This window comes from Lagenorhynchus albirostris, chromosome 5 (assembly GCF_949774975.1).
Source record: "Lagenorhynchus albirostris chromosome 5, mLagAlb1.1, whole genome shotgun sequence".
Lineage (NCBI taxonomy): Eukaryota > Metazoa > Chordata > Mammalia > Artiodactyla > Delphinidae > Lagenorhynchus > Lagenorhynchus albirostris.
Window position 1 is genome coordinate 99509217 of NC_083099.1, and position 24989 is coordinate 99534205.

General features: G+C 38.9%; 1 pseudogene; it reads left to right on the forward strand.

The window, feature by feature from the left end:
- Positions 1-14763: 14763 nt before the first annotated feature.
- On the forward strand, positions 14764-23939 carry LOC132520276 (large ribosomal subunit protein uL11-like; annotated as a pseudogene).
- The last annotated feature ends 1050 nt before the right edge of the window (positions 23940-24989 follow it).

A 24989-nucleotide genomic window follows, 5' to 3' on the forward strand; every position in this document is an offset into this window, starting at 1 on the left:
AGGGGAGAGGGGCTGAAGATTGAATTCAGTCACCATTGGCCAATGATTTAATCAATTATGCCTACTGTAAAAACCGAACAGGATGGGGTTCAGAGGGCTTCCAGGTTGGTGAACACATGAAGGTTTGGGGAGAGTAGTGTGCTTGGAGAAGCTCTGTACCCTTTCCCCCTTCCTTGCCCTATGTATCTCTTCCATCTGGCTGTTCCTGAGTTACATCCTTTTACAATAAACCAGCAATCTAGTAAGTAAAATGAGCTGCTCTAGCAAATAAACCAAACCCAAGGAGGGGGTCATTGGAACCTCCAATCTGTAGATCAGAAGCATAGGTGACAACCGGGACTTGGTGACTGCTGTCTGAAGTGGGGAGGAAGGGGCACTCTTGTAGGACTGAACCTTTAACCTGTGAGATCTGATGCTACATCCTCTTTTCTGTGCTTATTCTTCCCTTTTTTTCTTCCTTTTTTTTTTTTCCCACCTCTTCAGCATGGGACTGAATAATAATACCTGCCCAATTTATTTTCAAAATGTTTTGGAAAACAAAGATGTTAAACACATACCAGTGCTAGTTTAAAACCTTTAGAGACTCAAAGACCCCACATGTTATGGAGCTCATTTTCAATAAGCAATTCTTTTTTTTTTTTTTTGCGGATAGGAGTTTATTAATTTATTTATTTATTTTTGCTGTGTTGGGTCTTCATTTCTGTGCGAGGGCTTTCTCTAGTTGTGGCAAGCAGGGGCCACTCTTCATCACAGTGCGCGGGCCTCTCACTATCGCGGCCTCTCTTGTTGCGGAGCACAGGCTCCAGACGCGCAGGCTCAGTAGTTGTGGCTCACGGGCCTAGTTGCTCCGTGGCATGTGGGATCCTCCCAGACCAGGGCTCGAACCCGTGTTCCCTGCATTAGCCGGCAGATTCTCAACCACTGCGCCACCAGGGAAGCCCCAGCAATTCTATATAAAAGTAATTTTAAGCCATAATGTAAGTGGAAGAGAGACCAGGAAAATCCTAATTTTTTTTTTTCCACATGACTTCTACAGTTTAAAAATATAATTATAGGGCTTCCCTGGTGGCGCAGTGGTTGAGAGTTCGCCTGCCGATGCAGGGGACACGGGTTCATGCCCTGGTCCGGTAAGATCCCACATGCCGTGGAGCGGCTGGGCCTGTGAGCCATGGTCGCTGAGCCTGCGCGTCCGGAGCCTGTGCTCCGCAACGGGAGAGACCACGACAGTGAGAGGCCCATGTACCACAAATAAAGAAATAAATAAATAAATAAATAAAATATATTTATATATAATTATATGTCGATTTCTATTTAAAAATAAAACAGGGTACCTCTTTTCCTGGTGTCCTACACATGTACTTAATCTGGCTTTGGATAATCTAGTTCTAATTGAGCACCTACTATGCAAATCTCTGTGCTCTACGCTATATGAAAATAGGGTGATACGACAGTGAATGAGTGGTGGGGTTCTGAATTCTTTTTTTTAACTATTTTATTTTTTAATTTATTCTTTCTAGTTTTATTGAGATATAATCTTTTTTTAACATCTTTATTGGAGTATAACTGTTTTACAATGGTGTGTTAGTTTCTGCTTTATAACAAAGTGAACCAGCTATACATATACATATATCCCCATATGTCTTCCCTCTTGCATCTCCCTCCCTCCCACTCTCCCTATCCCACCCCTCTAGGTGGTCACAAAGCACCAAGCTGATCTCTCAGTGCTATGCGGCTGCTTCCCACTAGCTATCTATTTTACATTTGGTAGTGTATATATTTCCATGCCGCTCTCTCACTTTGTCCCAGCTTACCCTTCCCGCTCCCTGTGTCGTCAAGTCCATTCTCCACATCTGCATCTTTATTCCCGTCCTGCCCCTAGGTTCTTCATGACCGTTTTTTTTTTTTAGATTTCACATATATGTGTTACCATACGGTATTTGTTTTTCTCTTTCTGACTTACTTCACTCTGTATGACAGACTCTAGGTCCATCCACCTCACTACAAATAACTCAATTTCGTTTCTTTTTATGGCCGAGTAATATTCCATTGTATGTATGTGCCACATCTTCTTTATCCATTCATCTGTTGATGGACACTTAGGCTGCTTCCATGTCCTGGCTATTGTAAATAGAGCTGCAATGAACATGTGGTACATGACTCTTTTTGAATTATGGTTTTCTCAGGGTATATGCCCAGTAGTGGGATTGCTGGGTCATATGGTAGTCCTATTTTTAGTTTCTTAAGGAACCACCATACTGTTCTCCATAGTGGCTGTATCAATTTACATTCCCACCAACAGTGCAAGAGGGTTCCCTTTTCTTCACACCCTCTCCAGTATTTATAGTTTGTAGATTTTTTGATGATGGCCATTCTGACCAGTGTGAGGTGATACCTCATTGTAGTTTTGATTTGCATTTCTCTAATAATTAGTGGTGCTGAGCATTCTTTCATGTGTTTGTTGGCAATCTGTATATCTTCTTTGGAGAAATGTCTATTTAGGTCTTCTGCCCATTTTTGGATTGGGTTGTTTGTTATTTTAATATTGAGCTGCATGAGCTGAATTAATTCTTAAGGTCATTATAAAAGGTTCTCTGAGGAGGAAACTTTTAAGTTGAAGCCCCAATAATAAAGAGAACCCAGCTATGTAAAGATCAGTGGAAGAAGCAATTCAGGAAGAGGAAGTCAAAAAGAAACAGTATCCTCGGCATCAAGTAGCTCCCAACTAGTCAGGAAGACAGAACTAAAACCAGCTAATTTTAACACACCGTGGCCTTGTCTGTTAGTAAGCAAACATATACTAGCCGTGAGAGCAGAGTGCTCTGAGAACCCGGCAAGAGTGATCAATCAGCACTGAGAAGTGTGAAGGGGCTGTACCAAGCAGGCCATATAAAGGCGGAGAACATCACTGGAAAGATTTAAATACTGCCTCCATCAGAGACGTTAAAACAGATTGCCGGGCTTCACTCCACGTTTACTCAGTCAGGATCTCTGAGCTGGCTGCCTGGAAATCTCCGTTCCTAACCAGCACTCTGCTGATGGGAAGACATTTTGAAACCCTCTGGTTCAGAGAACAGGCCTTGGAATCAGAAAAATGACTTGGACACACGGCTTAAGTCTCGCTTCCCTCTTCTATGAAATGAGGATAATAATACAGTCTTCTTCATGGGGAGCTATGAGGATTAAAGGAGGCAGTATTTGTAAAGTGTCACCTGTCACAGCCATTGTAAGAAAAGTGTAGCTTTGCTCAAAACTGAGTAAAGACCGAGTTGTCCCAGAGCTCACACATGTATCTCAGAATCTTACCTTGCGGGGGTGATGACAAGTGGGGAGGTTACAGCTGCCTGGACAGGTGAGGGAGGCTGGAAAAGCAGCAGACAAGGCAAGGGCGGAAGCCAGTTTCCACTGGGGCAGAAGGACAATGAACCGCTGCACCGTTATCAAGGGTTTGTAGGAAACAGCTGGCTTTGCCTCGTCATTTTTTTTTTTTTTTCACTTCCTCATTTCAAATGCAAATTGTTTAAAGGCGTTTCCTCCCTAAAACCCAAGCCTAGTCCTAGGCTAAATCAAAACAAAGTTGTTTTGTTAAAAAAGGAAAACCCCCAGGGAAATTAGACGGTTAGCCAGATAGAAGTTGGTCAGAGGGAGGTCAAGTTTGGGAAATAATGGATTAACTCAAATCCCTTCTACAGTCCATATAGCCTGAAAATTGCTGCCTGCAACTGACAGGCTCATCCCTTCCAACAAGCCGGTCTGACAAGCCTGAGGAGGGGTGAAGGCAGTGATCTTCACCCACAGCCCCTTAACCATAAAATTGTTCATCGCTGGTGGTCCAGAGGGTAACACTCCGTGCTCCCAATTCAGGGGTCCCAGGTTCGATCCCTGGTCAGGGAACTAGATCCCACATTCTTGCCACAACTAAGAGTCCGCATGCTGTGACTAAGAAACCCACGTGCTGCAAATAAAAAAAAGATCCCTCATACCGCCGCAACTAAGGATCCTAAATGCTGCAACGGAGATCCCACATGCCGCAACTAAGACCCAGAGAAACCAAAATAAATAAATAAAAATTTAAAAGAAAAAATGGTTCATCCCATCCTAAACCAACCACCCACAAACAAACACGAGACCAAACAGAACCACTCACTTTCAGATCAGCACCAAAAAATTGTTTTCAGGAAATGGTTTACCAGGGTCACTCTTATCTATAGATGTACGAGAAACTACCTGCCTTTCTAGTCTCCAGTTCGCTCCAAATATACTTGAGATAATAGAAATTTCTTTTGGGGGATGACTTCTTTTAAGCCCTCCCTTCCTTCTGTAGTTCTGGTAGAGTGACAAATTGGGTTACCAATATTGTAGTGAGAAGGGGAATGGGTTATAGATTTTGTACTTTGTGATATGAGGAATGGCAGCTGGACAACACGTTAGAAGGACCACTCACATACTGCATCCTGCTTTCCAGAGACAGGGAGAGGCAAGAGTAAGAGGATCACGGGCTTTGGGGTCAGCCAAGCCTAGGTCCAAATTCCTGCTGGGCTTGGTAATAGCTGAGTGCTGGAGAAGATGCATTTGTTCATAGAGTTTTCTTACCTGTTTCGTGACAGGCACTCTTCTCTGTCTGGCGACTGCAATAAACGGTCATTCTCTTGCCCTCAACATTTAACCTGTGATCAGTTATCTGACCATCTAAACTAATGCAGGCCCAGATAGTTCTTTGTATTGTGAAAGCAAGTAAGGTTTACTCACAACGGATGCTTTTTAACCAAAGTATCTCTCAGTTCAAAGCAAAGAAACCTATTTACTTTTTATGACTGGGAGATATATATATAGAGAGAGTGCTACCGTGCATTTATAATGATAAGAAAATTAAAATTTCATCATTTAGTCAGTGCTTAAGGTTTGGTTCTGAAAAGACAACATTCCCTATATGTATATTTTTTTAAATTTATTTTTTGCAGCATTGGGTCTCCATTGCTGTGCGCGGGCTCTCTCTAGTTGCGGTGAGCAGGGGCTACTCTTCGTTGTGGTGCGTGGGCTTCTCACTGCGGTGGCTTCTCTTGTTGCAGAGCACGGGCTCTAGGCGTGTGGGCTTCAGTAGCTGTGGCTCACCGGCTCTGGAGCGCAGGCTCAGCAGCTGTGGCGCAGGGACTTAGTTGCTCCGCGGCATGTGGGATCTTCCCGGACCAGGGATTGAACCCGTATCCCCTGCATTGGTAGGTGGATTCCTAACCACTGCACCGCCAGGGAAGCCCCCTTCATTTTAAAGTTTGATTCTTTTATACATGTACAGAATAATTTCAGTGTGAAATAGCAAGCATGTCAGAACAAGAAATCTCCAGATAAAGAAAGAAAAATATAACCTCCGTAGGTTATGACTATCACTGAATAAGGGCACAAGGGATTATGGCAATATTAAATAGTGTCATTGATTAGTAAATGATCCTAGTGGGAAGTTAGGGCCAGGAAATTTTCTAAAGAACATGTGTTGATCAGGTGATAGCTGCCCTCTCTCCAGCTAGGTGTGTAACGTGCCCACACACAACCTTTAGTAGGGGTGTGACCATCAGGGGCCACAGGAGCAAAGTAAATAATAGCCACACTCCATTGAACACCTACGATGTGTCACAATGATAGGTACTTTATATATTTTCAATATACTATCTACTACTTTTCCAAAACTCTCACAGAAAACAGATGCTGAAAGGTTAAATAATTTACCTAAAGTCCTATGTCTAGCAAACCAGAGAATGGATCCCAGGCTTCATTCTTTCTATTAGACTAAGAACCTTCAGTTTGGAAGGAATGTAACATTATGAAGTGGATCGAGACATCAAACACAGTTTTCCCCAAATAGCTCTGCAGACCTCCCTATTTCACGTCAGACCCTAATCTTTGTGCAGGGGAAGTAAAGATGAATAACAGATCTCTGCCATTACAGAGCTCATGCTCCAGGTACACAAGCAAATTTAATAGTAATTCATGCTACGAAAGAGGCACGGATATGCTTCTCTATAAATGCAGGGAAGAGAAGGGGGGATGGTTGCGGGGTGCTTGTTGTGGGCAGGTTTCTGAGGTCATGGTACACTGAGGTGAGTATTATTCACCACTAGTCAAGACTGGCTGGGAGTGGAGTGAGAGGAGAAGAGAGAACAAGAGCTGAGTGGTGTATCTCATGACAAGGTCATTAGAGAGAATGGTGAACCACCTTGTGTGACCCATGAGAGCCAAGGGAGAGTCCATGAAGACAGTTTATTAGTTTCTCAGAATCATGAGGACCATGAATAATGTGTAGAGAATTTGGAGATTCTTGGTCATGTGGTAGCTTTCAAGGGCGTTAAGTGAAGGAAATGGTACTGAAGGAATAAAGGTACTGAAATCAGATCATTCTGATCTGATTTCAGTACCTTTATTTTTTTTAATATTTATTTATTTATTTGGTTGCGCTGGGTCTTACTTGCAGCAGGTGGGCTCCTTAGTTGTGGCATACAAACTCTTCGTTGCGGCATGCATGTGGGATCTAGTTCCCCGACCAGGGGAACCAGTTCAACCAGGGATCGAACCCGGGCCCCCTGCATTGGGAGCACAAAGTCCCATCCACTGCGCCACCAGGAAAGTCCCTTCAGTAACTTTATAAATGGCCTTTAACTATTGCTCATCAGGGGAAAGTTAGATGATTTGAAGATGTAAAATAATCTCAAGAAAGACTCTAGCAACCCAATACAAGGCACTGCCCAGGAGGTTATGTGTTCAGAAGCTCAGGATATAACCAGATTTCACTTAGAGTCTCTGACAGAAAGGGTGACTTTACCAGTGAAAGTAAATTGTAAAGATCTGACTGTAGCACATATATGAAACTCTTCTAGTTGTTTTAGGTTTTGTCTATTTTGACTCATTAATAAAGAAATCTTGAGTGACGTAGATTTTTTTTTTACTGTGATTAAATCCTTTAAATAAAAATTTAGAATTAAAGTGCCAGTTTCTATGTGCTTGTTTATGTGTGCAAGCCTGTGCTTATGAAAACATTAATTTTTATCCAATAACTTTGGACCAAAACAGTGAACGAAAAATAAAATTTGTCTATATATTTTTCTGAAGAAAATGAAAACCCTTCGCATTTATACTAGCCACTTTATTCCTAACATAGATGAACAAAGAAATTGTAGTCTCCTTTTTATGTGACTACTGTGTTGTGGATTTCTTGAATTGTAGAAGACTGAAGGCAAAAGTTCCCAGTTTGGGCCTCTAACAACCTCTGTGACCTTAAGTAACTCACTTAACTTGTCTAGATCCCAGTTTCCTTAGGTGCAAAATGGGGTTGATGACATATGCTTGATATAATCACATACTTTCTAGTATTTACTCCATCCATAGTAAGGGAAGTAGTATTAGTAGGGGTCAACAGCATAATGGATTCATATTCTGGTTCTAACACTACTTGTTATGTGACCTTGGCAAACTCTGAGAAGCGACTTTTTTTTAACTTATTTAATGTATTTATTTTTGGCTACGTTGGGTCTTCATTGCTGCGCGTGGGCTTTCTTTAGTTGCGGTGAGCCGGGCCTACTCTTGGATGCGGTGTGCGGTCTTCTCATTGTGGTGGCTTCTCTTGTTGCCGAGCGTGGACTCTAGGCGTGTGGGCTTCAGTAGTTGTGGCTCGCAGGCTCTAGAGCACAGGCTCAGTAGCTGTGGTGCACGGGCTTAGTTGCTCCGCGGCATGTGGGATCTTCCCAGACCAGGGCTTGAACCCATGTCCCCTGCATTGGCAGGCGGATTCTTAACCACTGCAGCACCAGTTAAGTCCCGAGACTTTACTTTTATTTACATTAGTTTCTCCATTTACAAAATGGAGATATGGATGTCTACCTCTGTAAGGCTGTTGTGAGAATTAAATCAGGTATACCTATAAAGAGCTTAGGACAGTGCCTGCTACATGCACATGTGTGTATATGAGATATATATATTTATGACACATATATATGGACATACATACATGAGGGTTATAAAATATGAGACTGGGAAAAAAGATCCTAAAATATGAGTTATAACATGTATGGATTCGACAGATTGTTTCAGGTTCCACATTGAAACCATTCTTCAAGATGAGTCAAGTTTTGATGCAGTAGCAAAGAATAATATCATCAATTGTCTGAAAAGGCTATTAAATACCTCTTTCTATGTCAATTACTCCTCTGTGTATGACTGGACTTTCTACATTTATTTCAGCCAAAAACAGTATAGAGAAGCAGATTGAATGCAAGTACAGATATGAGAATCCAGTTGTCTATTAAGCTAAACATTAAAGAGATTTGCAAAACTATAAAACAGTTCACTCTTTGAACTGTCTTATTTTTTGTTTGTTTTGGAAAGGATAGTTATTTTTCAAAATTGTACATTATGATAACAGGTAATGGGCTTATTTTGTGTTCTAATCGAATTAATAACTAAATATATGTAAATATTTTAAATTTTTCTCAGTTTTCTAATATGATGGATATTAGAAATATAATATATATCAGTCTTAATTTCATTTAGAGTGGCTAATTGGGAAATTTTCATATTCTTTAGAAAAGCCCACTTTTTGAAAGTGACTTTGGGAAAATCATTTAAACTCTGGGGGAAGGGAAAAATTAGGAGTTTAGGATTAGCAGATACAAACTACTATATATATAAAATAGATAAACAATAAGGTCCTATTGTATAGCACAAGGAACTATATTCAATATCTTGTAATGAACTATAATGGAAAAGAATCTGAAAAATTGTGTGTGTGTGTGTATTTATAAAACTGAATCACTTTTCTGTATACCAGAAACTAACACAACATTGTAAATCAACTATGTATAGTCCAATAATAAATAAATAAATAAATAAACTCTAAGTGCTTCATCAATAGATAAACACATAAAAAAAGAAAACAAGAATGATGCCACATTATGCCCAAGAGTCAGGGAATTAGACAAGATGTGGTATTATGAGCTTTCCTACAGCTTGAAGTTTTCATGATTCTAAAATTCTTTTCTATTGATAACTCTGGTTGAACCTATTGCAGGCTTAGCTATCAGTAAAAAGCCCAAATTAAGCCCAGTATATTGTCTCATGTCTTTCTCATAGAGGACTGAAACCCATACCCCATCCACCTTACCCTCCGCAAAGCTTCCAAAGAAAGCAGGATTGTGACAGCCAGTGTGAACTGGCTTGCGGTGAGCAGGGGCTACTCTTCGTTGCGGTGCGTGGGCTTCTCATTGCGGTGGGTTCTCTTGTTGCGGAGCACGGGCTCTAGGCGTGTGGGCTTCAGTAGCTGTGGCTCACCGGCTCTGAAGCGCAGGCTCAGCAGCTGTGGCGCAGGGGCTTAGTTGCTTCGCGGCATGTGGGAATCTTCCCGGACCAGGGATCGAACCCATGTCCCCTGCATTAGCAGGCGGATTCTTAACCACTGCACCACCAGGGAAGCCTTGTAATTGCTAATGAAACTTGCCTTACCTTTCCCAGAGGCAAATAATGCTTTTAATTTGATTAAATCCAATTCAATAAGTTGTTCGTGTTTGTTAAACTCCTGAATGGGTTGAGTATGTTTGTGTTCATTTTAACATTTATTATAGAAATCATTCTGTCATCTCCATAGCCATAATTTTCCCTCAGAATCCTATATTGAAAATGTTCTGGAAATATATTATCCCTTTGGGGTTTGTATTACTTTTCTATTGCTGTTGTAACAAATAATCACCAACTACATGATTTAAACACAAATTTATTATCTTACAGTTCTGGGGGTCAGAAATCTGAAATGAATCTCACTGAGGTAAATTTAAAATGTCAGCAGTGCTGCACTGCTTCTGGAGGTCTGTGTGCAAGAATCTGTTTCCTTGTTTTTTCCAGCTTCTAGAGGCCATGTACGTTCCTTGATTCCTGGTCCTTTTCTCCATCTTTTTTTTTTTTTTTTTTTTTTTTTTTTGCAGTACGTGGGCCTCTCACTGTTGTGGCCTCTCCCCTTGCGGAGCACAGGCTCCGGACGCGCAGGCTCAGCGGCCATGGCTCACGGGCCTAGCCGCTCCGCGGCATGTGGGATCTTCCCGGACCGGGGCACGAACCCGTGTCCCCTGCATCGGCAGGCGGACTCTCAACCACTGCGCCACCAGGGAAGCCCCCTTTTCTCTATCTTTGAAGTCAGCAGCATAGCATCTTCAAATCTATTTATGACTCCGGCCTTCTGTCTCCCTCTTCCACATTTAAAAGGCCCTTATGATTACACTGGATAATCCAGGATAATCTATCTTCAAGTCAGCTGATTAGCAACTTTAATTCCCTCTGCAACCGTAGTTCCCCTTTGCCGTTTAACAGCATGCTCACAGGTATAGGGGATTATGGCATGGACACATTTGGAGGGCCATTATTTGCCCCACAGGGCCTCAGCAATGTACGGGGTGATCTAACTAGACTCCCAGTCTTGGAGGTCCCTGAGCTTTATCATTTATCACCAGAATTGGCCAGACATGAAAACCGAAACTCAAAGCCACCAGGGTTTCTGGAGACGCCTTCAGACAAATGCTGGTTTTGGTTCTTGCTTTCCTCTTAGGTTTCCCACTTTTACTTTGATGTTGGTGTTTATGGATACTTTAGTTTCCTTGCCATCTCAGAGAAACATGAAATACATCTTATACTTTTTTTCATAAAGCTTAAATTTTTTGTTTTAATTGAAATATAGTTGATTTACAATATTGTGTTAGTTTTGGGTGTACAGCAAAGTGATTCAATTATATGCATGTAGTTTTTTTCAGATTTTCCATTATAGGTTATTATAAGATATTGAATATAGTTCCTTGTGCTATACAGTAGATCCTTGTTGCTTATCTATATTATGTATAGTAGTTTGTACCTGTTAATCACATACTCCTAATTTATCCCTCCCCCATCCCTTTCCCCTCTGGTAACCATAAGTTTGTTTTCTATGTCTGTGAGTCTGTTTCTGTTTTGTAAATAGTTTCATTTGTATTATTTTTTAGATTCTACATATAAGTAATATAATATCATATCTTTGTCTGTCTGATTTACTTCACTTGGTATGATAATCTCTAGGTCCATCCATGTTGCAGCAAATGGCAATATTTCATTCCTTTTCATGTCTAAGTAATAATCCAGTGTGTGTGTGTGTGTGTGTGTGTGTGTGTGTGTGTGTGTATACCACATCTCCTTAAACCAGTTGTCTGTTTATGGGCTCTTCGGTTGTCTCCATGTCTCGGTTTATTGTAAATAGTGCTGTTATGAACATCAGGGTGCGTGTATCTTTTCAAATTAGTTTTATCTTTGCCGAATACATGCCTAGGAGTGGTATTGCTGGATCATATGGCAAATCTATTGTTTAGTTTTTTAAGGAATCTCAATACTGTTTTCCATAGCAGCTGCACCAATTTACATTCCTGCCAACAGTGTAGGAAGGTTCCCTTTTCTCCACACCCTCTCCAGCATTGATTATTCATAGACTTTTTGATGATGGCATTCTGACAGGTGTGAGGTGATACCTCATTGTAGTTCTGATTTGCATTTCTCTAAGTAATTAGCGATGTTGAACATATTTTCATGTGCCTGTTGGCTATCTGACTGTCTTCTTTGTTAGCTTAAATTGTTTTCATTGATTGGGACATTTAGGATAGCAAATGTCCTGTTGTGCCAGGGATCCTACAGCTGCTCTTAGAAAATAAAAGTTTCATCTGGTCTTATAATAATTTGCCTTCTTTCCCTGCAAGTGTAATATCAAAACTACGTACTCTTATCTAAGTAGTTACTCCTTGCCTCCACTCAGTCTGTTTCAGACTTACAAACTTGTAATGAAAGAAGGGGGCATTTTTGGCTTTATTTCTCTTTCTTCCCCCTCTTTCTTCTTGTATTTGCAGATCTTGTTTTGGACTCATCCATTGTCAATCATAAGGGGTAGAGAGAGAGCTATTTTCTTTAGATTATTTCCTAAATAGAAAATATTCAAATGCCCACAAATTATTACAATTAATGAGTCATTTTCACTTTGATAGTCAGTTGGAAAAACTTTTTTTAATCTAACTTATATTAATAATAAAAATGCAGCGTACTTATGAATAAATCTTAAAAAGATGTACAAAATATTTATGTGGGAAATTACATAAAAATTTATTAGAAGAGACCAAAGAACACTTCAATAATAGAGAGATGTTTGTAGATAGGAAAAATCAATATCAAAAATAAGTCAGTTCCTTTAATATTGTTAAAATGGTCATACTACCCAAAGCAATATACAGATTTAATGCAATCTCTATCAAATTACCCATGACATTTTTCACAGAACTAGAACAAATAATCCTAAAATTTATATGGAACCATGAAGACCTAGAATTGCCAAAGCAATCCTGAGGAAAAAGAACAAAGCAGGAGGCATAACCCTCCCAGATTTCAGACAATACTACAAAGCTACAGTAGTCAAAACAGTGTGGTATTGGCACAGTAACAGATATGTGGATCAATGGAACAGAATAGAGAGCCCAGAAATAAACCCATACATCTACGGTCAATTAATCTTTGACACAGGAGGCAAGAATATACAATGGGAAAGACTGTCTCTTCAGCAAATGGTGCTGGGAAAGTTGGACAGCTGCATGTAAATCAATGAAGTTAGAACACACCCTCACACCATGGACAAAAATAAACTCACAAGTAAAGTCAAATATAAGACAAGACACCATAAAACTCCTAGAAGAGAACAAAGGCAAAACATTCTCTGACATAAATCATACCAATGTTTTCTTAGGTCAGAAAGAAAATAGAAATAAAAACAAAAATAAACAAATGGGACCTAATCAGACTTACAAGCTTTTGTACAGTGAAGGAAACCATAAACAAAACGAAGAGACAACCTACAGAATAGGAGAAAATATTTGCAAGTGATGTGACTGACAAGGGCTTAACTTCCAAAATATACAAACAACACATACAACTCAAAAACAAAAAAAACAAATAACCCAATCAAAAAATGGGCAGAAGTCCAAAATAGACATTTCTCCAAAGAAAACATACTGATGGCCAATAGGCACGTTAAAAGATGCTCATCATCGCTAATTATTAGAGACGTGCAAATCAAAGGTACAATGAGGTACCACCTCACACCAGTCAAAATGGCCATCATTAAAGTCTACAAATAACAAATGCTAGAGAGGGTGTGTAGAAAAGGGGACCCTCCTACACTGCTGGTGGGAATGAAGTTGGTGCAGCCACTATGGAAAACAGTATGCGGTTCCTTGGAAAACTAAAAATAGAATTACCATATGATCCAGCAATCCCACTCCTGGGCATATATCCAGACAAAGCTATAATTCAAAAAGATACATGCACCCCTATGTGCATAGCAGCACTATTCACGATAGCCAAGACATGGAAACAACCTAAATGTCCATCGATGGATGAATGGATAAAGAAGATGTGGTACGATGGAATACTACTCAGCCATAAAAAAGAACAAAATAATGACATTTGCAACAACATGGGTGCAACTAGAGATTATCATACTAAGTGAAGTAAGTCAGAAAGAGAAAGACAAATACCATATGATATCTCTTATATGTGGAATCTAAAATATGACACAAATGAACCTATCTACAAAGCAGAAAGAGACTCACAGACGTAGAGAACAGACTTGTGGTTGCCAAGGGGGTTGATGGTGGGGGAGGAATGGACTTCAAGTTTGGGGTCAGTAGATGCAAACTACTACTTAGGGAATGGATGGACAAGGTCCTACTGTATAGCACAGGGAACTATATTCAATGTCTGGGATAAGCCATAATGGAAAAGAATATAAAAAAGAATGTATATATGTGTATAACTGATTGCTTTGCTGTACAGCAGAAATTAATACAACATTGTTAATCAACTGTACTTCAATTTTTAAAAAATGCCAATTCTTCCAAGTTTATCCCTGGATTTAATAAGATTTCAATAAAAAAAAATCCCAGCAGGGCTTCCCTGGTGGTGCAGTGGTTGAGAGTCCGCCTGCCAAGGCAGGGGACACGGGTTCGTGCCCTGGTCCGGGAAGATCCCACATGCCGCGGAGCAGCTGGGCCCGTGAGCCATGGCTGCTGAGCCTGCACGTCCGGAGCCTGTGCTCCGCAAGGGGAGAGGCCACAACAGTGAGAGACCCGCGTAACGCAAAAAAAAAAAAAAAAAAAAATCCCAGCAGAGTGTTTTTTTCCTATTGTACTCGATAAACTCATCCAAAATTTACAGAATTGAACAGAAGGTTAAGAATAGCCAAGGCTCTCCTGAAGAAGAAAAGGAAGAAGAAAAAGGTGTGTTGTGGGAGACTTGCCTCATCAGATATCAAGCTACATTGAATAACATAGTGTCGAACTGGTGTAGACACAGATAAATAGACTACTGGAACAGACTGCAATGCTCAAAACAGACCCACCGATTTATGCACAATTGATCTATGGCAGAGAGAGAATTGAAGACCAGAGGAGAAAGGACAGGACATCGATAAATGGCTCTGTGACATTTAGGTGTCTGTGTCACTTACCTACTGCTGCGTGACAACCTCCCCTACCTGCAATTGACGTCCTTAAAATAACAACCATCTGTTTATTTCACAATTCTTAGGTCAGCAATTTGGGCTGGGATCAATTGGGTGCTCTTCTCAACTAGCTCATTTAACTTCCTCGAGTGTCTCTGAGCAGCTAAAAAACTGCTTCTGTGTTGGTTAGCTGTTGGCTGGAGCGACAATGGTGACTGGGCCACATACCTGTCATCATGCAGCAGGTAGCCCATGTATGTTCACATGGTTGACATGATCAGAGAGAGTGAAGGTGCTCTAGCCCTGGAATTGGTACAACATCAGTTCTGTTGCACACTGATGGTGATATAAATCACAAGACCAGTCTAGATTCAAAGGGTGGAGAAATAAACATCTCTGGTGGAAGAAGCTACAATGTGTTATAGCCATTTTTGCAATCTAGCAGTCTGTCCTTTGAACAAAATAATTATCATTCCTTCCATACGTAAGACCCTCAAGATCTCCTTTAACTATGGCATCAGGCTAGTGTGGAATCTTGTGATCTAAATCAGATCAGATGAGGATCCTCAGAGGGGCTCCTCTTGTCTGGCAACCTATGAACCAAAAAAGACTGATTATCTGCCCTCAACACACCCAGTAATATACATGACTGGGCAGGGACAGGATCATCACAGGAGACACTGCCATCAGAAAGGGGAAGGATCTGAAACTTCACAGCAGACACTTTTCCCATTTAGTTTTTTTGGGGGGAAAATATTCCTTATTAAGTGAGTGGTGATACAGATGTCAAGCATTTATGGTGATAACAGTAAAATTTTGGTGCCAAACACATTTTGTTTAATTTGATGCTTTTCAAAAAAGTATTCTGTGATTTTCTCTTTAACTTTAGTAAAATTTTATATGTAATAAATTTGCAAGTATAATGTCATAGAATTAATGATTTAAGTTTTAGTTTGGAAAATATGAATATGGTATTAGAGTTAGATCTTTGCATTTGTCTTCACATTAAGTTATTTTGAGCCCTATTAAGCCTGCTTCATTCACAGGATTATAGAAAATAGTGACAATGTAGAGGACATCAAACAAGGGACAGATATTCTGTTCATTTATTTTATAATATGGGAAGATGGGACATCACACCCCAAGAAGACAAATCAGGCCAAAGTGAAGCTCAAAAGGACAGGACATACCTCATTAAAGAGATGTAATACATGATCTGGGGGAAAAATCACTTAAACCCTGAAAATCTTAGTTTTCTCCTCTGTTAAACAGGGACAATTTAATACCAATTTCTATATTTAGTTTTCAATTTTAAAAACTAAATGAGATACTTCTTATAAAACACGTAGCAGAAGGCCTGACATGTGTAACATTAATTGGTCTATGTAGATGCCACTCTTCCAATTGTTATTCATTTTTAAAATAAATTTATTTATTTATGTATCTATCTATTTATTTATTTATTTTTGGCCATGTTGGGTCTTCGTTGCTGCACGTGGGCTTTTCTCTAGTTGCAGCAAGTGGGGGCTACTCTTTGTTGCAGTGCACGGGCTTCTCATTGCAGTGGCTTCTCTTGTTGCGGAGCAGGGGCTCTAGGTGCGTGCGCTTCAGTAGTTGTGGCTCGCAGATTCTAGAGTGCAGGCTCAGTAGTTGTTGTACATGGGCTTAGTTGCTCGGCAGCATGTGGGATCTTCCCAGACCAGGGCTCGAACCCATGTCCCCTACATTGGCAGGCAGATTCTTAACACTGTGCCACCAGGGAAGTCCCCTCCAATTGTTATTCATTTTATTGTTCTCTTTTCTCTTTCCTCCTATTAATCATTATAATTAGCTCTAACTTTTTTCTCTCCTTTCTGTTCCTGTCCTCTTTTCCCTCTTCTAGTCTTCTTTTGCTCATCATTTTTCTCTCCAAATATTTTTTCATTATTTTTTACCCAGATTATAACCTTAGCCAGTGAGGGGCAGCACTCACAGCTAAAGAGTTGTTGACTTCAAATCTCTTATAGTCCTCTGCCTAATAGTCTTTATAAGTCTTTTTTTTCCTGTTTCAGTTATACCTCATTTTAAGAAAGGAAGCAAGTGGAAATTCCCTGGTGGTCCAGTGGTTAGGACTCTGGGCTTCCACTCCAGGGGAACTGGGTTCAATCCCTGGTGGGGGAAGTAAGATCCCGTGAGCAGCACAATGTGGCAAAATAAAATAAAATTAAATTAAACTAAAAAAATAAAAAAGGAGGCAAGCACTTTTAGTAGATTACTTGGTTCCTTTGTAGATCTGTACACTCTTTTAAGACCCATGCCTTTAAATATAGATATTTTAAAATTGCATTTCATGAAAAAGTTAAATTTAATTTCCTGTGCTGTATCCATAATAGTTAACATTTATTGAGAACAAGCTATTTGCTTGTTCTATGCATTTCATGTTTATTTACTGACTTACATACCTAGAAGAGCATAGCGCATGTATTTTACCTGGAAGAGCACAACATCTGACAAAACAGTTTTTTTTTTAAGTTTTTTGAAAAAAATATTACATGTCCAATAAATAAAATGACGACAACACAAATAAGTGCATAGAAATTAGCTTGTACCCATAATTCCATGATCCATAATTGGTTAACACTTTACTATATATCCTCATACATGCATACATGTTTTATAGACACACATATTTTATAACTGAGATCATACTGCACACATAGTTTTTTAACTGCATACACAATTTTGTGATACAGTATTTCTTGATGTTGAATGGGGCTTATACGTTAAGCTCTAGCAGGAAACCAGAGCCGTGTATGTTCCCTTTACTGAAGAAGGGTCCTCTTCTCTTTGGAAAAGTCATCATTTCCCATAGGCCACACATATTCAGATTGCTGTGGCAAGGATGACCCATGGTGGTGACAATGACAGATTGGGAGGAAGTAGAGAAAGGTTGTTATCCTAAAACCTTTGTAGTAAACTTATTGTTATTTTGGAGGAAGCTAATGAAACATTTCTCAATTTCCATGAACTGTATGATTAAGCATGCATCTCTTACCATTCTCCAAAGGGTGACATTTTTCTAAAGAGAGGCATCTAAGTGCCCTGAGAAGGTAGCAAATATAAGAGAAGACCTTTATTTAGTGGTCCTAATGAGCTCCTTACACTGATTCTTCCTGTTTTTTACATTACATAAAAATATAGAACAGATACAATGGTAAATTTCTATAAGGAGGTTTCATTAAGAGCTAAAATCTTAAAAAAAAAAAAAAGAGCTAAAATCTTTGGCCTAATTTGGAAGAGGCTAAAAATTACAGGGTTCATATAGGTCAGTAATGTTTTAGAACAGCAGCAGATGAGGAGATTCTGAAATTCTTAGAGTATGTCACAAGAAGTTGAATTATAGACTGTAGGTTAGACCAGAGATAGACTTTAGCTGGGAAAAGGAAGAAGAGATAATGATTAGTGTGAGTTGAGTTTTTGCAGCAGTCAGAATTAAACACATAGTGATCTTTGAAAGGAAAAATTAATGAAAAGTAGTGTTTATATAACTGCATTTTAAAGAAGTAAACAGTTCTTAGAATGTTGGCCTTAAGCTGACAGAATATTTCCTTTAGCTAGATATTCTCTTATTTTAGACTATATATAAAAGAGAACAAACAAATTGCCAAGTGGCCTCCTGTCAAATCAACAATTATTTTACTCCACTCACATTCCATGCAAGTTTAAATGAATGCTATAAAATCTTAAATCTATAGACTGGGTGTACTTTCACCCAAGTCCTCCTACTGAGAACTCTTAATTAACAACTTATTGGCAGTTTAACCTTAATCTGCTTGTTAAATTATGTGTTGGTGTGAGACACCAGGAATGTCTCATGATGATCACATTTACCATTTATGCCATTTGCAACCATATGCTATTAACAAAATGGTCATTTTGCATATAGTTCACTCCTACCTAGTTTAGTCCATGACATTATACTTGCGAGAGCATATCCAGATGCTGTGTTCTCTATTTAAAACAGTATTTTCCAATCAGAAATGTGTGGCCCTTGATTTATGGATATTGAGTATATGTACTGCAGTGCTAACCCAATATTTTCAATAAAGGAATTTATGCATTCAGAAAAAAAATAAAGGCACTTGTGAACCCTCTGCTTCAGAGATGATATAATTGGTATATTGTGTGCCCTTCTCTTATGGCCCCACCCGTGATTAGTGGTTTCCTGAGGACGGGACTTTCCAATGGGTGAGTAACACTAACAGTGACTAATCTGAGGAAATCAAGGGCAAGTTGACTTTGAAAATATCAACTGAACTTATCTGAGGAGTCAACATAGAGGTGAGGGGTGATTTATATCTGACAAGTGAGAACCTGGCTTCTTGGTGTCCCACTAGTTTTACTCTGCAGCAGATGTCAACTAGTTTTTTAGCTATATTTGGATGTCAGTTGTGCCTGTGGATAACATTATATGTTACCATTATAAGATCTTTAAAAGATAGCAGTGCCTTTTTTTTTTCTTTTCTAGTAATGTGGAGTGGTTGGTTGCAGACTAAACCTTCCCCTGAGAATCAGAAATGCTGGACAATACATAAAACCACTGCTTAAAGACATTTGGAAACTATGAAGCTACTAAGGGCTTTGCTAGGTCAAGATTCCCAGGAGAAGGTGCATTGGACACATTGAGGAACCTCCTTAAATCTTCTAGGCCCTATCTGTTCTCCAGGTCCTCAAACTTACTGTGGACACAAGGTCACAACCATTTCTTCAACAAGCTTTGCAGGCTGCCTCAGCCTCCCCCAAGGTGAGTGCTAGCTAGTCTCCACACAGACTCCATTGCTCCTGATGTGGTATGAGTTGCTGCAGCTATGGCGCCAGGCCCCACCATACCCATCAAGGATCTGATTACTCTCACTAGTTCTGGAGTTAGAAGGATCAACATGTTGTAGGGTATGGGATTCAGTTTCCTTGGTGGGTCTGAAGAGACCCGTTGAAACATCAGGAATGCATAGAAGTTAATGTCTTGTGGGTAAATTTTGACCAATGAAAGTTAAGTCAATCAATAGAGGGAGCCATTGAATAAATTCCTCTCTCTTTCTCCCTCTATCAGACTACTCCAAGACAATAGTGTTTCTATACAGTGTTTCTATATAGTGTTTCTATACAGTGAGCCTCTCTTCATGAAGCTGTGGTCATCTGCAGTAATACACTAGCTCATATTTCCTTTTCCTCCTTTTCTACCCACTTTATTTTCCCTTTACTTTTACTATCTCAGAGTTATACCTCCCTGTTAAAAATTAGCACTTAACCTTTACCTCAGGATCTATTTTCTAGGGAACCTAGGCTAAGAAAGAATGCAAGAATAGAGAAGTGAGCCCAATTTGGCCCTAAGTTCTCCTTTTAGATGTTTGTCTGTTTGTAAGTAGAAGCCAGGAGGCTGAGAAGCTAAGCAAAATTTCTAGCAGTCTTACAGTGCTGGTGGTCAAAAATTGGACTTCAGGCCAACCGAGGAGAGGCTTAGGCAAACATTCCAATTTTAACTTACAACTCTATAAGGGCTAGACATTAAATCAACTTAATCCTTGATTTAATTAAAATTAATCTTCCTTTTATCTAACTACCAAATAAAAATGAATGCTCTCTAGAAGATATTATCTAGAGTCTTAAAATATCACTACAATTTATCAAATGTATTTTCTAGCTGCTAATGAAAAATTACTAGGAGGCAAAACCACATGACTGAAAAATAAGAGAAAAACAGATTATAGAAATATACTTACTGGAGATCCAAATATTGGAATTATTATACGTGATCTTTAAAATAACATATTAATATGTTCCAGAAATAAGATCACAAAATGGAAAATCTCAGCATAAAACTCAAAAATATAAAAATTCTTCAAATGAAATTATAGAGCTGAAAAAATATAATAACTAAACTTAAAAAGTTAAGAGCAGTAGATTAGAAGCAATTTAGGAGAGCATTAGTAAATTGGAACATACATTTGGAGAAAATCTTCTGTACAAAGCACAGAGAGAAAAACAGAATGGAAAATACAAAAAAAAAAAAAGAGGAAGCATAAGAGATATATGGGAAATAGTGAAAATATTTAACATATATGTAATTTAAATCCTACCAAAAACAAACCAAAACAAATTCAGAAGAGACAGATGAAGCAGAGATAAAATTTGAAGATCAAAATGATGTTCATAATAAACATGAAGCCACAAATTCAGGAAACCATAAACATCATTTAAATTAAATACAGAGAAAGCATACATATAGGTGTATCATAGTAACATTTTTCAAAACCAAAGACAGAGAAAATATTAATACAAGCTAGAGGAAAAAGATGTATGATTTTTAAAATAGCCGTGATAAAACTGATGCTTGAATTCTCAACAAAAGAAAGTAGACCACAAACATCAAAGTGACAACTAATGTCAGAGCTAGAAGAAAATAACTGTACTAGAATTTTGCACCCACTGAAAAATAACTTTCTAAAATGAAAGTGAAATAAAGATGTTTTCACATGAAAAACTGAAAAAATTATTCACTAGTAGACTTACACTAAAGAAATACTAATGGGAATTCTTTAGTCAGAAGGTAAATGGTTCCAGATAGAAAGCAAAATGAAATAGGAAGACATAATGAACAACAGAAAGGGTAAATACATGGGTAAATCTAAATGAATATGAAATGTCTTAAACAATAATAATATTGGAAGGGAACCCTCTTGCACTGTTGGTGGGAATGTAAATTGATACAGCCACTATGGAGAACAGTATGGAGGTTCCTTAAAAAAGTAAAAATACAATTACCATATGATCCAGCAATCCCACTACTGGACATATACTCAGAGAAAACTATAATTCAAAAAGACACATGCACCCCAATGTTCATTGCAGCACTATTTACAATAGCCAGGTCATGGAAGCAACCTAAATGCCCATCGACAGACAAATGGATAAAGAAGTTGTGGTACATATATACAATGGAATATTGCTCAGCCATAAAAAGAAACGAAATTGGATCATTTGCTGAGACGTGGATGGATCTAGAGACTGTCATAAAGAGTGAAGTAAGTCAGAAAGAGAAAAACAAATATCGTATATTAACGCATGTATGTGGAACCTAGAAAAATGGTACAGATGAACCGGTTTGCAGGGCAGAAATTGAGACACAGATGTAGAGGACAAATGTATGGACACCAAGGGGGGAAAGCGGTGGTGTGGGTGGTTGTGTGATGAATTAGGATATTGGGATTGACATGTATACACTGATGTGTATAAAACTGATGACTAATAAAAACCTGCTGTATAAAAAAATAAATTAAATAAATTCAAAACTTCAAAAAAAAAGGATAAATAGAAGTTGTCTGAATAGTTATTGAATTTTTGGGTTTTTTTGTTTGTTTGTCTTTATGTCCTTATTGGAGGATAATTGCTTTACAATGGTATGTTAGTTTCTGCTTTATAACAAAGTGAATCAGTTATACATATACATATGTTCCCATATCTCTTCCCTCTTGCATCTCCCTCCCACCCACCCTCCCTATCCCACCCTTCTAGGTGGTCACAAAGCACCGAGCTGATCTCCCTGTGCTATGCGGCTGCTTCCCACTAGCTATCTATTTTACGTTTGGTAGTGTATATATGTCCATGCCTCTCTCTCACTTTGTCACAGCTTACCGTTCCCCCTCCCCATATCCTCAAGTCCATTCTCTATTAGGTCTGTATCTTTATTCCCATCTTACCCCTAGGTTCTTCATGACATTTTTTTTTCGGAGATTCCATATATATGTGTTAGCTTACGGTATTTGTCTTTCTCTTTCTGACTTACTTCACTCTGTATGACAGACTCTAGGTCTATCCACCTCACTACAAATAACTCAAATTTGTTTCTTTTTATGGCTGAGTAATATTCCATTGTATATATGTGCCACACCTTCTTTATCCATTCATCCAATGATGGACACTTAGGTTGCTTCCATCTCCTGGCTACGGTAAACAGAGCTGCAATGATCATTTTGGTACATGATTCTTTTTGAATTATGGTTTTCTCAGGGTATATGCCCAGTAGTGAGATTGCTGGGTCATATGGTAGTTCTATTTGTAGTTTTGTAAGGAACCTCCATACTGTTCTCCATAGTGGCTGTACCAATTCACATTACCACCAGCAGGGCAAGAGTGTTCCCTTTTCTCCACACCCTCTCCAGCATTTATTGTTTGTAGATTTTTTGATGATGGCCATTCTGACCGGTGTGAGATGATATCTCATTGTACTTTTGATTTGCATTTCTCTAATGATTAATGATGTTGAGCATTCTTTCATTTGTTTGTCAGCAATCTGTATATACCCTTTGGAGAAATGTCTATTTAGGTCTTCTGCCCATTTTTGGATTGGGTTGTTTGTTTTTTTGTTATTGAGCTGCATGAGCTGCTTGTAAATCTTGGAGATTAATCCTTTGTCAGTTGCTTCATTTGCAAATATTTTCTCCCATTCTGAGGGTTGTCTTTTGGTCTTGTTTATGGTTTCCTTTGCTGTGCAAAAGCTTTGAAATTTCATTAGGTCCCATTTGTTTATTTTTGTTTTTATTTCCATTTCTCTAGGAGGTGGGTCAAAAAGGATCTTGCTGTGATTTATGTCATGGAGTGTTCTGCCTATGTTTTCCTCTAAGAGTTTGATAGTGTCTGGCCTTACATTTAGGTCTTTAATCCATTTTGAGTTTATTTTTGTGTATGGTGTTAGGGAGTGTTCTAATCTCATACTTTTACATGTACCTGTCCAGTTTTCCCAGCACCACTTATTGAAGAGGCTGTCTGGGAAAATAGCACTTTTAAAACAGAAGGGAGCTTTCAGCTTGAAGCGGCCAAGGTGCAACTTTCTTGGGTCATCCCAAATATGGGTTCATATGATACCAGCCACCTCCACCTTGCCGCCTAAGTTCAACCCCAAAGAGATAAAAGCTGTATATCTGAGGTGCACTGATGGGAAAGTCGGTGCCACATTTGCCCTGGCCAGCAATATCGGCTCCCTCGGTCTGTCTCCAAAGGAGGTTGGTGATGACATCACCAGGCAACTAGTAATTGGAAGGGTCTGAGAATTACAGTGAAACTGACCATTCAGAACACACAGGCCCAGATTGAGGTAGTACCTTCTGCCTCTGTCCTGATCATCAAAGCTGTCAAAGAACTGCCAAGAGACAGAAAGAAGCAGAAAAACATTAAGCACAGTGGAAACATCACTTTTGATGAGATTGTCAACATTGTGCAACAGATGGGGCACTGATCTTTAGCTAGAGAACTCTCTGGAACCATTAAAGAGGTCCTGGGGATTTTCCAGCCCGTGGGTTGCAATGCTGATGGCTGCCACCCTCACGACATCAGAGATGACATCAACAGTGGTGCAGTGGAATGCCTAGCTAGTTAAGAACTACAAAGGAAAATAATTAAATAAAGGGTTATTTGATGACCGATAAATAAATAAATAAGAGGGGAGTCAGAAAGTGGAAATTAGGACAAGATTCCTTGGTGAAAGTGCTTCTTCACCAGAGGTGGTAAAGATACTATAGAAGTTTGGAACTGATGGTGGGAGCCTTTGTGAACCAAGTTAAGATCTGAAATTTAGGTAAGACTTAGTACCAGAAGTGCAATTTATAATAGCAATAGAAGAGGGAGCTCTTGAACTGAGAAACTGGGAAAGTTACCTCTTCCCGCACTTCAAAAGATCCTCCTTCAAACTGAGAAAAATCTGACTTATTTAAGTATAATTGACAAAGTATTGTGCAACTAAAACATCCAAAGGAAGCTGCTCTAGGGAAACAAAAGGGCAAAAAAAAAAAGACCTGAAAATAGATACAAAACTTCCCTACAGATTAACAACACTCCCTACAAAAATATCAGCCCAAAGCAGAAGAAAAGTGCAATATAACATTCCAACATGAATAAAGAGGCATAAAATCTTGATGCAATTGCAGACAGGAAATAAAACAATAAAAAATAAATACATGACAACATACAAGGGAACTCCCATAAGGCTATCAGCTAATTTTTCAGCAGAAACTCTGCAGGCCAGAAGGGAATGGCACAATATATTTAAAGTGATGAAAGGGAAAAACCTACAACCAAGAATACTTTACCCAGCAAGGCTTTTGTTCAGATTTGATGGAGAAATCAGAAGCTTTACAGACAAGCAAAAATTAAAAGAGTTCAGCACCACCAAACCAGCTTTACAACAAATGTTTAAGGATCTTCTCTTGGCAAAAAAGAAAAGGCCACAACTAGAAACAAGAAAATCGTGAAGTGAAAAACTCAGCAGTAAAGGCAAACACACAGTAAAGGTAGGAAATCATCCACAAACAAAACTCATAGGGAGGATAAAAGATAAGAGTAGTAAAATCATCTATATTTACAATAAGCGTTAAGGGATACATGAAACAATTAGATATTAAATATTATATCAAAAACAGTAATCATGAGA